The 15,849-nt window shown below is 44.5% G+C and overlaps 1 protein-coding gene across 4 annotated transcripts in view; it reads right to left on the bottom strand.

Moving 5' to 3' along the window:
- Positions 1 to 15,849, bottom strand: part of DDX25 (DEAD-box helicase 25) — a 3,162,033-nt gene that overhangs the window by 1,211,396 nt on the left and 1,934,788 nt on the right. The window lies entirely within an intron of this gene.

The following is a 15,849-nucleotide window of genomic DNA, read 5'->3' as shown; positions in this document are numbered from 1 at the left end:
GAAATCTCTTTTCAACTCGGAGGCTAAAATCCTTGCGAAACTGCTGGCATCCTGGCTGGTTCCTCTGCTCACCTGCTGCATGCAGATCAATCCGGCTTTATGCCGGGCCAAAGTACGGCCCTTAACCTATGCAGGTTACATAATGTGCTTGGCCGCAAACATGTTATGGAAGAGGACGCAATCATACTTTCTCTGGACGCGAGAATGTCATTCAATTTGATTGAGTGGCCATACCTCTTTGAGGTACTGCAGCGCTTCGGGTTTGGCCCGAAATTCATGGGATGGATCAGGCTACGATATACAGATCTCAAAGGTCAAATTAGAGTTAACAATCGCACTCTGAGTATTCTCACTGAAAAGGGGCACCAGGCAGGGATGCCCACTGTCCCAATTGATTTTCTCACTAATACTGGAGCCCTTCGCAAATTGGGTCAGAAGGGATGTCCTAAGAAGAGGATTAAAATGGGCTGAAGGAAAGGAAGATAGAATATCCCTTTACGCAGATGATATCCTGCTCTATCTTGCCTCCCCCGCGCAATCACTTGACAGAACCCTAAATATCTTCACAAACTTTGTAAAATACTCGGGGTACTCGATCAATTGGTCTAAATCGGTGCTCTAGCCCCTGCATGGGTCGACCTCACGACTTCCACCGTATTGTGAATTGGAGGTGGCGGAGGGAGGGTTTCAATACCTGGGAATCTATGTTACCCCAGACCCTAGCATCTTTCACACCAACAATCTAGTACCGCCACTGAGTAGGCTGCGGAGCGATGTCAAACACTGGAGGGCACTGCCCATCTCCCTGCTGGGCTGAGCAGCCCTATTTAACATGCTTGCGCTTCCCCGGTTTTTATATATGCTCCAAAACTGCCCATATAAAATCCCGGAGTCATACTCTAACAATGTGGAGAGCAAGGTAAGATCCCTGTTATGGAACGGGAAGACGCCCCGCATAGCCTTGTACAAACTTACCAAAAGTTGGTATGATGGAGGTATCGCTGTCCCGGATATACGCCACTACTATTGGGCGTCTCAGCTAGTATTAGTGGTAGAGAACCATTGGATATATCGCCTCCTGACTGATTCGGCTTATCTTTTGGACAAATATCAAATGGGGAGAGAGGGATATCTAGGGGTACTGTACTCTAGGATGAGGAGAGACAGGTATGTTGGCCCCACTGCTCAAACCATAGATGTTTGTCAGCAAGCTAACAGAAAACTGGGCTGGCCGGGAGTCCTAACTCAGGCCACCCCTCTGTGGTCGACCCACAAATTGGGGACATTATGTTGCCAACCAGGGTTTGATAGATGGGACTGTATCAGTATCTCCTCTATTGGAGACCTCTGGAAAAAGGGGAAAATAGTCAATTTGCTCAATTGGTAAAAGAATATGATATGGCCCCAGGAGAGGTCTTTTGCTTCCTACACATCCGTCATGCTCTAAACGCAGCGCTTGCTGAGGCTGAGGATGTATCAGAAACGTCTCCTCTCGAGGATCGTCTACTTTCTGAACCCCTGCAGAGTAAAACGATCTCATTGACGTATCTTAAGCTAAGCAATAATTTACCGGGTCCACTTAAGTACCTCCGTGAACAATAAAAAGCGGATGTAGGTCCAATTGATGATGACAATTGACTGCACTTGTATCTCCGCAGGAAGCGGCCATTCTTCTCAAATTCAGACTTATCCAATAGAAGATATTCCACAGATCATATTTCACTGGGGCCGTACTTTGCAAGATCGGGCGTAGAGAAGACGCACTTTGTTTGCGACACTGCTCTGAAGAGGCCACTCTTTACCACACTATGTGGGAATGCTCGCTCATCAAGACGCTATGGGAGGGGTCCACAAGGCATATGCATAAATCCTTAGGGAAAAATATACCTCTGACACCAAGATTGGGGCTCCTGAATATATGAGAAGCAACTGATCTCACAGCTGTGGAAAAGCAATGGGTCACCCTGGGATTAACACTGGTAAAAAGTTCTATTGCAATGCAGTGGGGGGCATGGGCAAAGGAAATGGGTAAATGTATGCTAGCCGAAAAGGAAGTCTTTGAATCCAGAGTCTGCCCCAAGAAGTGGGATAAAAAAATAGGCCAATTGGAATATTAGTAGGGGAGGTATCTCTGCCACTGTGGAGATGGAGATGGGGGAACAACGAAGAAACAGACATATCTGACCAGGACTATGGATTTACATGATTGCATCAAAGTGTACCTGATTTATACAGTAAAGTATAGTTGATACTTATGCAAATAACTGTAACTGTGCAAACTGTTAAAGTTAATACAAAAATCTTCCAAAAAAAAAAAAAATCATCCTAACTGACCCATGGTTACAAACAAATGCAAAACAGTTATACTGAAGAATCATTGGAACTTAGACATACTATGTAAATACACAAAAAGGCAGGAAAAACAAACAAGCAGTGGCAAAGTCAATAGATCATGGCAATTCGAGAGCTATAGGCGTTGTCACTGTGAATACCTTTTAGGTATGTGTTAAGGAGTGGCTGTGTGCGGTGTGGTGTGTAATTACGTGGGTTGGATAAGAATTGTTTGTTGGGGAATTGTGTGACCTGAAATTGTGTGGTGTTGAGTGGAGGTATGTTCAGTGCAATTATGTGCCATGGTGTGCAGGGGAATTATGTGGTATCTATTGACCTCAAATTATGTGTAGTGTGATTGTGTGTCATGGAGAGTAATTATGTGGACTGGTATTGCGTGCTGTGGAGTGAAATGTAGCGGAGTGGATTTGTGTGGTGTATTTAATTTTTTGACTTGATGTGAAATTTATTAGTGCGGATTTGATATATATGGTGTGTAGTGGAATTGTGTTGTGGAATTATGTGGTTTAGTATGGAAATGGGTGGAGTTGAAGTATGACGTGGAGCTGTGTGGTGCTGACTGAAATTATGTTGAGAGGAATTATGTGGCATGGTGTAGTGTGTATTTATATGAATTGTTGCTATGTGGCACTGAGTGGACTTATGTGGGGTGTAGCTATGTTGTCTTGAGTAGAGTGTGAAACTGTGTGGAATTGAATTGCGTGTTATGGGATTGTGTGGTCTTGTGTGTAATGTGGCATGGTGTGGAATTATGTGGAGTGCAATTATGTGATGTGGAGTGAAATTACGCAAAATGATGTGGCAAGTATTATGTGGTGTTGAATTATGTGGCATGTGTAACGAGGTTGAATTTTGTGACGTGTAATTATGTGTTGTGGAGTTGAGTGGACACATGTGGAGTGTATATATGTGGCGTGAAGTGGAATTGTGTATGTTGGAGTGGACCTATGTGGAGTGGAATTATCTTGAGTTGAATTGTGCTGCGTGAAGTGTAATTATATGGAGTGGAGTGGAATTATGTTGCATGGAGTGGTCTTATGTGAAGTGGAATTGTGAGGCATAGAGCAGAGTGGAAGTATGTGGAGCTGAATTTATTGGATTGCAATTATGTGGTATGATGTGGAGTGGAATTGTGTGTTGTTGAATTGTGTGGTGTAAAAATATGAGATGCTTAAATGTGTTGTGTGTAGTGGAATTATGCGACGTGGATTTGTGTGCTGTGGCAGTGTGTGGCACTTAAAACTTGTAACGCAAAGCTCATAGATATAAAAGGACTCTCTGTCATACTCTGGAGTGACCTTGGGCAGTGGATGTTAATAAGCCACTGATGAGGTATTAACAGCATCCCATCTGCACCAATCACCTCTGTTTTTACATACAGAGAAGTGGACACAGCTACCACTTCAGACAACAAATCCTCTGGGTCCAACCACACACATAAATACACCAAAAGTTTCAGTAGACCATAGTGTAGCCATTTTGTGCTCTGCTCTTCATGGTGACAATGGAATCACCCATGCAGCTCCCACCCGTGCACTAGGGGATGCCTTTCAGGCTGCATCCACAAGGTTTCCGCAGTGGCGACTGAAACCTTAAACGGATGACAAGGATCCCTGAACAAGCCTTTCTCCTTAGCTGGCTGTAAATATCCTCAATCATCTTGCGGAAAAACAGGATAAGTGGCTTTGTTTCCAGTGGCGGCTGGTAGAGGACGCTGGCGGAAGGGGTGGGGGGTTTTAGGAAATATAAAAAAGAAAACTTACCTGCTGGTCGCTGTTGCCAGCGACCAGCTCGCCGCGCAAGAACCAGGAACAGGAAGCACTCAGGCTTCCAGACTCCCCAGACCAATCACAATGCTGTGTTGTGATTGGTCTGAGCACCGTGGTTCGGCGCTCAATGAAGGAAAGGGAGCATGGCCATTTTCTCAACCCAGGCTGTAATGCAACCTGCGTGGAGAACATGCAAAGTGCGCATGACTATTTGGCTGGCCCGAGACGGCCAGCCAAACAGTCGTGTACTTTAGGTGCAGCAGCCACTACTCCTTCCCAACATAAAGGGACCCCAGTCCCGCCCGCCCTAACCTGGCAGCAACTGGAATACAAAAATAAAAATGATAACTTAAAATATTATCATTTTATTTTTACCATTGCGCTGCTTTACAGCAGTGGGGCAACGCTCTTCCGCCTTGGTGGAGGAGCTGCCACTATTTGTTTCTTAATCAGCGCTGTGGGAAATGCTCATTTGGATTTTAGTAGTAACCTGGAATGCTGCTGCTGTTTGCTCTTGGGAAATGGTGACGCAGACAGAGAAACGTACAGAGCGCAGATGCAAATCTGCACTTCCCAACTATCTCGATTTAGGCCTTATCAGCGTGAATTTTCTAAGCTACCCAATGGAAGGCCAAATTAAATTTGATAAGACATCCTGAGAATACATCAAAGGGTTACGACCTCAGAGTATATATATCTAAACAAAAGACAAATAGTCCAGCACCCTGCTAAATCCACAATAAAATATCAGACTTTTAATCTTTTACACCAATAATCTTTAGCCTTCAGTGATGGTGGCGGGTAGTCATAATCAATAGTGCAAATCAAGAATGTCATAGGAAAGCACCTATGCACTAAGTACTCAGATGCAGTCGAGAGGGAGGAGGGCGCTATGCAAAGACAAAAATGATAGGCTCACACGAGAAACCAGCTAAGAACATTTCCAGGGCTGTAACTGATGTAAATGACGCTTTAAGTCTCTCGTCACATCACATTATACAAATTACATTAGTTAAACACAGCACATATACAATATATCTTACTTAAAATAAGGTATTTTTACACCGTGCTCTCATTGCAAATAGTAAGCTACCGTTTTATATTTGAGATTAACTTGGATTCCATCAGCAGACAATGTATAAAAAAAAAAAAAGGCTATGCCATGTAGTGTCTAGGTGAGAACATAACACGGAAGGCGATTTCCCCTTTTTCCTTGAAGCCAGACTTTTAAAGCAAAGTTGTTCAATCTCAAAAGCAAATCTAGGGCGTTCTTGTTCATTCCAATACGCATCAGCCTGAAACAGCTTTGCCAAAGCACACACTGGAAATATAAATATTCCGTGCCAAGAAAAGAAGGTAGAATCTCACGCTAAATAGATAAACCAAACTCTGATACTCATATGCTTGCGTCATGGAATGGTGTGATCCTGGGCAGGTTGCCCTATCTCTCTATTCCCTGGGTCCATTATTTGGTCAATTTGAGAAAACAATAGTACAAAAACCAAAACTGACTAAAAGTGTGTACAGAGGGACTTACCAAGCGCCATCTGTTGCCCTCAAGGAGCTTGTGGAGCGTGATCTTGGCTTCATAACTGCTCATTTTGTAATCAAATTCCAAAGAGTTTGAGCACTGAAAATTTCACTGATCCTGCTGTTTACATGCTTCTCAGATGACAGAGAGCGTTGTCATAGTCCAATGGCACAGGGAGGCTTGCATTATGCCAGCGGGGTTGCTGATGGCTCTAACCCACTTTGTCTGCGCAAAGACGGGCTTCTAGCTGAAAGCAACACTGGGACATTAACTTAAAGAAAAAAACTCCTCTCACTTTGAAGTCGGAGAAAGAAAAGTAAACAGTTGCCCTTGGAAAACAGCATCTGACATTTGACCTCTGTCTTTGAAGGCACAGCAAATGTGACAAGATCAAAACAAGATTAGGCTTGTTTACAGAAACGGAGCGCAGAGCAAGTGAAAACACGAGCGCTCGTGTGAAATGCTGACAAAGAAAAAAGTAGTTCCTAAAGCTGTTCCCTAAAATGAGAGCAGTGGATAAATAGAATAACTTTGCCCATGCTCTCGGTGAGGGCTAAACACAGGAAGGGGAATGATAAATGCATGTAATCAACAAAAGGAGAGAAAGAATATGTGAGTGACGACGAAGCCAGAAAATGGGAATCTTATCAGCTGACTGAAGCCTACATATTGAATACATCTGGTCCCTCTTCCCGCATTACTCCCGCCCTCCTACGCCTTTAAAACTGCTCGCGGCCCCCGCTTCGCGGAGCCGCTCGTAGCAGCAACTGGTGACTCTGGGACCACATACTTCCAAGGATCGACCTGCACACGAGGAAGGTGTTTCTTCTTTGGACTACAGCAACGCTCCAGCGGGACTGCGAGGACCAGCATTCTGAGAGCTTGACACAGCTGGTGCCTCTTCCCGCATTACTCCCGCCCTCCTACGCCTTTAAAACTGCTCGCGGGAGCCGCTCGTAGCAGCAACTGGTGACTCTGGGACCACATACTTCCAAGGATCGACCTGCACACGAGGAAGGTGTTTCTTCTTTGGACTACAGCAACGCTCCAGCGGGACTGCGAGGACCAGCATTCTGAGAGCTTGACACAGCTGGTGCCTCTTCCCGCATTACTCCCGCCCCCCCTAAGCCTTTAAAACTACGCCCTTTGGACGCAACGCGGGACGCGCGCAGGCGGGTGCCGGTCTAAGGGCGGGCCCGTCTGAGGCCGTCCGAGGTCGATCGAGGCCGGGCTGGGCAACCTCTCGTAGGTTTGGTATTGGGGTGAGAACTTTAGTAGTTGGTTTTTGTACTGCAAGCTATTTATTTCCAACTAATCACTTGTGTATTCGGTTTTGCATTTTATTTCATGTCTGACAGGGTCGTTAATGGCATCCCGATCCGGGAAGGATAGAAAGGTGACTCTTTCTACCAATGGGGGGGCGGCTACTGGTACTATCGATCAGTTTATTAAAAGAGCAACGATGGTATTGGAAAAGGAAATAGCCCTTACGGAGAAACGTTTGTCTTTAGATCTTTTAACGGGGAGGCGTTCATCGTTAGGCCCCATAGAATCAGCGTTAAGCCCTGGAAAACAACAAGTACTGAAAGATTCATTAGAGGTTTGGAGCCCTAGTTCAGGTCTTTTGTTGCTGGGGTCTGAAAATCCTGTGGTTTGTCCTCCATTGAGCTTAACAGGAGGGAGTACTGCGCCTAGTAGCACACGAACAGGGGTCTCTGAATCTCTATTGTCACATAATTCCGTACCCAAGACGTGGAATTTCCCGGAAGCAAGAATACCAAGGTTAACATAGCCCTGGGAAAAAGGAAAAGAGGGGATGGTCCCCAGAAGGGAGGTTCTGCTAAAATATTTAAAAAGTATGGGCTTAATCAGGCCTTACTCCATCCATTGCAGCCACCTAGTCTGATTACACCCGACAATAATCAATCGTCCAACTCTGGTAGGGCAAACGAGGGGTTATTAGAAAATATATAGAAATTGGTTAGATCATTGGTGCTACCTCTCCTAGAAAGAACAAAGATGATTAATACTAAACTCGATCAACTTGAGAAGTTAGTTTCAGCTAACTCAAACATGCTGGTATCCATTGAGAAAGGTATGACGAACCAGAGCACTGATGTCCCTGTTACCCCTGTATCAGGGCTCGTTAGTAGTGGTAAGGCACCTCAGCAAGTTATCTACGACAGGGCTGACAGTCAAAAGTCAGTATTACGGGTTGAGAGACGCACAGTAGAGAGTCATTTACCACCTTTAATCAGGGGGCGGGATACGGGAGTAGGTGAGGTGTCAAGACCCTGTACCATGCCGTCTGCGCAGAATGTGGAGAGACAGTTAAAAGGCCCCTTACCATCGAGAGACATGATTAGAACCCAGCGGTTGCTTTGTATTAATCTCCCCCGAGAGGTTGAACCGTACACGGTCATATTGACAGGAGTTCCTGTAATTAAGACAGAGAAACTGGAATCATATATGGAGTTAAAAAACAAAGTCATGCATTGGCTAAATACGAACAGACCTCTCCCTTCCTCTTTTACCACAGAGATCTTAAACGTGAGACGGGTGAGTTGGGTGGGTACCAGAGCAAAGGACATAGTGGGCGATTGTGTAATCGTTAATTTTAGAGATCCGTGGGTAGTTGAGTATATATGTAGTGAGTCAAGGATGGGTAGTGTGGGAACTATCCAATCACTAGGTCTACACTACTTCTATGGCTTGAGGCAATGCTCTTTCCTTCGCCCAAACAATACCTACAGGGAGAGACTATATGGCCCTAGTCGGCCCACCAGGGATGAGCACTTTCTCCATCTATCAAATAGATACGAATCACTGTTTGGCCTAGAAGGGGTGGATTGACTCACGAGCATATATTGTGGGTGTTCTGAGGCCCAGGAAAAGGAGGGGGATCAAAATGAAGGTCATCTTAGTTGGGTGGCGGTTGATACTGAACGGGCTAATTTGTTGAAAATAGTTTCGTGGAACATTGCTGGGCTGAGAAGCAAACTTGCTATAGTCGAGTGGTGTGATTTTGTGGACACTCACGATATTTTGATCTTCCAAGAGAGTTGGGCTTCCGACCCCATTCATCGCCTGGGATTTCTAAATTTCTATAAACCGGCTTTGAAAGGCAAAAGAGGTAGACCATTAGGTGGCCTAACTATTTGGGTCAGGCAATCGCTTAACTTTAGGCTATCCGAAGTAGTGGTGGATAGTCCAGACATACTTGTGATTAAGTTTTGTAGGCCCAACCATCCGGAGATTATTATCACCAACATCTATGTTAGAGGCCAGCCAGGTGGAAGGAGTTCGGGAATGACTAATGAACTGGACCTTATTCTCAAATCTGTGGGGTCGGAAAGTATAGTGATTGTGGCAGGGGATCTGAATTGCACTTTTGAACCCTTAGCTCTTGAGGGGGATGACATTTTTGCAGCCGAGGATGCTCAGTGGGATATCCCCCACCTTGACATAGATCCGATAAAAAAGTGGTCAGAGGCTGCCCTACAGTGGCTCGGTCTGTGTCTCGAGTGGGGGTTGAGAGCTGTCAACGGCCGGTCTAGTTCTGATAAAACTGGACGGGTAACTTTTGATAATGGTATTCATTCTAGTCGAATTGACTATATCTTATTAAAAGTTGAGCACTGGTCCCTTATGGAGGACATGATAATATCTGCTCGCCCAGAGAGTGATCACAACCCGCTCCTACTTGGCCTGAAAATTGAGGGTGACACGGAGAGCGTTAGTATGCAGGAGATTATCACTGCAGAGGTTCGCCTTACTAATGATAGGCGTAGAGTTCGGTGGGAGAGGGTAGCTGTCGATTCTCAGACACTAGCTAGGATCTCCCAAGAAGTTTCCAACACTTTGGAGGCATTTGAGACACTGGGCAACCATGAAGATGGGTTTATGTCCGTTAGTGCACTTCACGAGCAGCTGTTCGGGGTCCTGAAATCCTTTTTTTCTAAGAGTGGCAATCTCGGTAAATCAGCCTCTTTTAAATCTGGAATTTCATGGTACAATAAATCGTGCTGTTTGGCATATGGTGCTCTGGTTAAAGCCATAAAATCACGATTTATCGAGAATGTCAGGCTTGCTAGGCTAGAGTATAAGAAAACCCTCAAAAATGGCAAGAGGGATTGGGACGATTAACGCTGGCAGGCTTTATTGGAGGCCAGTAGGTCAAGAAATCAGACCAAGTTTTGGCAGGTAGTTAAATGGGGAAACACAGTGGTTTCGCAAGTCCCGGCAAACCACGGGTCTGCTGATAATTGGGTCGATTATTTTGGATCACAGTTTCGGGGTCTGGAAATATAAACAGTCCCGATCTCTGTCGATCCTCCACTAAGGGAAATGCCCCCGTGCGACCCCCTTGTGTTCGACAGTAAAGAGGCTGAAAGTGCACTTAAGTTGGCACATGGTGGTAAAGCCCCCGGCATGGATTGCATTCCGGCAGACTTATTTAACCCCTTGTGTGCCACGCCCTTTCCCCGCCCTGTGCCGGCCGTTGCATTAGCGGGCGGGGTTCATGACGAGCTGGACTCGTCATGGGCACAGCACCACCGCGGCTCATGACGAGTCCAGCTCGTCATGGGCACACAAGGGGTTAAACATGATACTCATAAATGGGTGCCCTATATTACTTTTCTGGCCAATGCAATAGGGAAGGGTGCACCAATCCCGGATTCGTGGCGAGGCGCCAATATATTGCCTATATTTAAAAAGGGTGATCGATCAGTCCCGGCGAATTATCGCCCTATCAGTTTAATAGATGCCATCCAGAAAATCATAGCTAGGATGGTGCTGGCCAAGATACAGGCCTGGATGGAACAGGAGAATGTTCTGTTCCTGTTACAGGCAGGCTTTAGATCTTTTGTCAGCACGATTGATCAGGTGTTTAGATTTATTTTAATTTACTGGAAGGTTGTCATCCTGGGTGGTGGAACTATTTATGCAGCGTTTGTAGATCTAAAGTCTGCTTTTGACTTAGTCCCTAGAGTTAAGTTATGGGATGCATTAGGCAATATGGGGATGCCACGTGAACTCCTAGATGATGTGATTAGACTTCACGAGGCAAACTTTGCACAGGTTAGATGGGGCAAACAGGGGCAGGTAACGGAAGGATTTCCCGTCACCCGGGGTGTATGTCAAGGATGTGTACTAGCACCGACCCGGTTTTTATTATTTATTAACAGGGTTGTGCAGTACTTTCAAGATTTTCCAACGGATGCCCCCGTCTTAGGAGGCACCAAGTTCCCGCTTCTTATATTTGCGGATGATACCCTAATCTTATCGAAAACTAAGATGGGTCTTCAGTCCGCACTGAATAGGTTTGAGGATTTTTGCCATACAAATGATTTACAGGTCAATGTATCTAACACTAAATTTATGGTTTTAACGAAAAAAAAAGTCTTTGTTGAATCATGTTAGTATGTATGGATGTGAGTTAGAGCAGGTAAAAGTTATGACCTACTTGGGGGTCGTGCTGGAAAATAGGCTTAGTTGGAAACCACAGCTTGATGTACTCTCACTGAAGTTTGCACAGTTGACCGGGTGCTTAGTCAAGGAGCAGAGGTCAGCCATGACTAAAAGGATAGGTCCTGCCCTAAAAATTTATCATGCCAAAATAAGTTCAGCGATCCTGTATGGCGCGGACCTATGGGCTTTCTCGGACCTTTCATCGTTAGAGTCCAAAACAAATTTTTACGTAACCTGGTAGGTCTACCACAATCTAGCCCCATGATGCCTTTGTTACTTGACTTGGGGTGCCACTCTATTGATGATGTGGCATGATTTAGAACAGTAGCTTTATGGAGGAGAATGTGGACTACTCCCGAATTGACGTCTTTTGCTAATGAAATACTGGACCTAAGATCCATAGTTGGGTCAGGAAACATTCCCTGGTTTAGGAATGTAAGAATATTATTGGAAAATATGGGCTTAAGCCATTTGTGGTTAGAACCCAATACCTGTGTTTTTCCATCGAAAAAGGACTTTAAAGATCTTTACTGGGCCACAGTGAGACAACTACTTATAGTCCAGACTGATATCACTTCTTTATCTGGTAGGTTTTTGGAACATAAACTCGACCCCTTTTTTGAGGAATACTGGGATATTATTACAAAGAGCGGCGATAGGAAGTTATATCACCAGTTTCGGGTCGGGTCGCTCCCACTGAGATCATTTACCTGCAAATGGAAAGGACAGTCTAATGAGTTTTGCCCTTGGTGCACCAATCAAAAAGAGTCAATAGGTCACGTGTTATTTGTTTGGCCAGCGTACTCAGCCCCACGGCGCAAATGGCTAAAACCTATTTGTAGCAATATGAGAACTCGGGTGGGATCGGTTGCCATACGTATCTTGAAGGCCAACATTACAGAATTGGTGGTTATAGCTGTTGCAAAATGTTTGGGTTGGGCATGGTCTATTAGAGCTAGGCACACATTAAGATAGTTGTAAAGAGTTTGATATTAGTTTTTAGGAAGTCCTTAGTACGTCTTCATTTTGTTTTGAATTTGTGTGTAAAATAAATTATCAAGTTTGATACCTTTGTAGTTCATATGGATGTAAACTGTGTTATGGGATTAACTTAATCCTTTATGGAAAAATTTATGTCCAGTATTTATTGCAACGGTTTATGGATTTTAACTGTTTTTAACATGTGTAATAATTTGTGGTTTAAGTACGATTGTCTTTTATGATGAAATAATTCGAAATAAAGACGTATGAACTGAACTGAATACATCTGTCTTTGAGACAGCACATGCGCCCTTTAGGTGAGACCTAAATTGCACACATACAGCCAACATATGTAAGTATAAAACATGCATTACATTAAAAGTGTGCCATATATACTCATGCAAACTTTCATTTCTACAATACCGTGCCCTTTCATTTCGGTCTTACCTTTTCTAGTGTATGTCTCACCAAAGAAATATTTAGGTTCACTGTTTTTATTCCACTGCTAATGACAGACCTTACTTTGTAGTGCATGAACTGACTAGTTTCTCTCCCTCACCCTTTCGGTCTCTTCCCGTTTTCCCCTTGCATACTTTATTATAGAACTACCCTGTCACGCCATCTTTCCCCTGGCCTTTGCGCAGACTACTGCAGTACTGGTGGGTGGTGACAAAATTAACTGCTTTTAAAACCATTTCAAGATGGCACCCTGTGCATGCATATACGTGCACAGGGATAAGCAAGGTGGCCATCTTGGGATTGTTTTTCATGAGGTTTAAGAGAACCAAACCAAAATACACACTGCATGAATGCGCATGGAGGCCTTCTTGGAATGATTTTTCTTTAGCTTTAAGAAAAATCATTCTAATATTGCAGCTGTGCATGTATGCCCATGCAGAGATGTCATCTGTGAAAAAACAAGCGCATGTAAAGCCAAAGGATTTGTGCCCACTGTCACACGCAAACCTATTGACTTTGCCCAGGTTTGCTTTAAAATTATACGATTTAAGACTCATTTTTCAACAGATGGAGATGGCTTAATATATGGCTTTCAACCCTTAGGCTTTTTGGACAAGACCAAAACATATGCCATCCAAACCTTTAGCTTTTAGTAAACGTACCTGGACGATTATTTAATTCTGAAGTGTCCGCTTTATTTCAGAAACTAATTGTTCTGCTCAAACACTCGCTCCTACTTTATGAAGGTCACAGAACGCATGTTCAAGTCTAAGGATGAACTTGTATGTCCAGCACGATGCAGAATTGCACATAGTAGGCAAGCCTTCCTAATCTATAAATTATCCTATCCTGTGGGTACCTCATCCCATTACCAACCTTTTTTTCAAGATGTCTGTTGGAAAATAGCCCTCTCTGAAGGGTCACTCCAAACTTTTTGCCTTCCTCCTCCTATTTTTGCTGAATTATTTGTATTGGCCTTAGGACTCTGAGCACTTTACCACTGCTCACCAGTTATAAAGTGTATGTGCTTCTCCCCAAAAACATGGTGGCATTGGTGTATACCTGATTGCAATATTCAGTTTACCTATAAGTCCTTTGTAAAGTGGTATACCATATACCCATGGCCTGTAAGCTAAATGCTACAAGTGGGCCTGTAGCACTGGTTGTGACACCCATTCAAGTAGCCTTTCAAACCTGTCTCCAGCCTGCCATTACAAGGCCTGAGCATGCAGTTTACTGCCACGTCGACTTGGCAAGCCCTAAACTCCACTTTTACAACACATAAGTCACCCCTAAGGTAGTGCCTAGATAGCCCTAATGGAAGGATGCTGTGGAACAAAAAGGTAAGACATGTACTTTTATGTTTTAAAGGTCATGGTAGTGACAAACAGCTAAATTAGTTTTTCAATACTGTGAGGTCTACTCCTCTCATAGGCAAGCATTGGAAATTCCTTAAAACACTTTGAATTTATAATTCCCGATTAGAAAGGATTTGCTGCATCATGTTTCATATCTTTGGAATGGTAATGATAAATCATCTTTACTGGTAAAGTTGGATTTAACATTACTAATTTAGAAATTACCCTTTTAGAAAGTGGGCATTTCTCTGCTCTTACTGCTCTGTGTTTGCAGTCTGTCTCCTCCAATACACCTGTGGGCTGGGTGACAGCTACACTTTGTGCATTCTGTCTAGACAGCCCCAAACACAGGAAGTGTGGGTGTGACAGATAACTCATCTGCATTCATCTATATTCTGATAGCTCTTACTGGACAGGAAGAGGGAGGGGGAGCTAGCACTTACACCTGAATAGGCAGTGTCCTGTGTCCCACACAAATGACGGATTATTCCCCACAGATAGCCTGGCAGACATGGCTGGGATGAAAGGACCTGTGCACTTCAGAGGCCTGCTTTGGTATCACACCCACTTCAAAGGCACATTTGGGTAGAAGCAGCCACAGTCCGTGCAGGTAACAGCGTAAGGTAAGGAGGGGATTTCGAGGGACGATGCCAAGGGAAAATTAAATAAAAAATTAATTTTCCCTCAGCATCGTCCATGGAAATTCCCCCTAACCCCACCCCACCGCTGTTACCTGCACGAACCGCGGCTAAGTAGAACCATTGGGGCTCTGACCTGTGAAGAACTCTGGCAGGAGTAAGGACTGCTGTGCTACAAGGATTGCCACTCTGTCAGTCTGCCCTGTGCCAAGCTACCAGAGGGTGAGCACAGGTTATCTATTAGTGTGTATCAAACTTACCCTGATTAGGATTGTGGTCCCTAGTTGGACAGGGTGCATACCTCTCCCAACTAGAGACCCAATTTCTAACAATTATTTTATTGTTGTTTAGATTCAGGTGAGATGACAACTCACAACCAGGTAGCATTTAACCATAACAGGTGCAGTGAGGTCAACTGTGTGAAGTAAAAATATTTTGGATACATCATGACTGCAGACTGCCCCACATAGATTCACAGAGCCACAGGACCTGGCCTGGCAGTTCGGTCTGGACTGTTCCCATGAGGCACAGGGTCAAGACTGATTTGCATATGGCTGGGTCCAAACTGGGGTGGCGTAGTGGGCAAAAGAATGATGGATTTAACCCAGATCTTTTGACTGGGGGAGAATGTTTGTATTTGCTGTAACACTTTTTGCCCTAAGTAGGGTGGGTGTGCCCAGACGTGGCTCCCTTGCTCACTGTGCCACTGGATTCAAGCTAGCCTGGCTGAAGAAGGGTGACATACCCTGAAACCGGTCCCAGGATGCTGGTTTCCGGTCCCGGGAGAACCTGGCTTGGCAGTTCGGTCTGGACTGTTCCCATGAGGCACGGGGTCAAGACTGATTTGCATATAGCTAGGTCCAAACTGGGGTGGCGTAGTGGGTAAAAGAACGATGGATTTAACCCAGATCTTTTGACTGGGGGAGAATGTTAGCATTATCAGCATTCCGTCCATCATTTGTTTGCTGTAACACCACATAGATTCACAGCAGCATTCCAACAATGAACTTCATTACCTCACCAAATTCCTACAGCCATACCACGATCATTCAGACTGAGGCAAATGGGTGAATGAACAAACACCCCTGCTGCCCATACTTACAATGTCATCAAGTATCATCTCAGCCTTCCACTTCAACTATTCACAAATTCCAGATTTCTCTCACCTCAAAATGTCCTCAATGATAACAATGTTCAAGTATTCAGACCTGAACGTTACTGAACCATTGCTGGCCACTGCCAGATCTTAAGTTAGTTTTTTGACTCTCACTGTATATTTATTGTTGTTC

The sequence above is a fragment of the Triturus cristatus genome, chromosome 3_1 (assembly GCF_964204655.1).
Source record: "Triturus cristatus chromosome 3_1, aTriCri1.1, whole genome shotgun sequence".
Lineage (NCBI taxonomy): Eukaryota > Metazoa > Chordata > Amphibia > Caudata > Salamandridae > Triturus > Triturus cristatus.
This window is presented reverse-complemented; position numbering and strand designations above follow the sequence as displayed.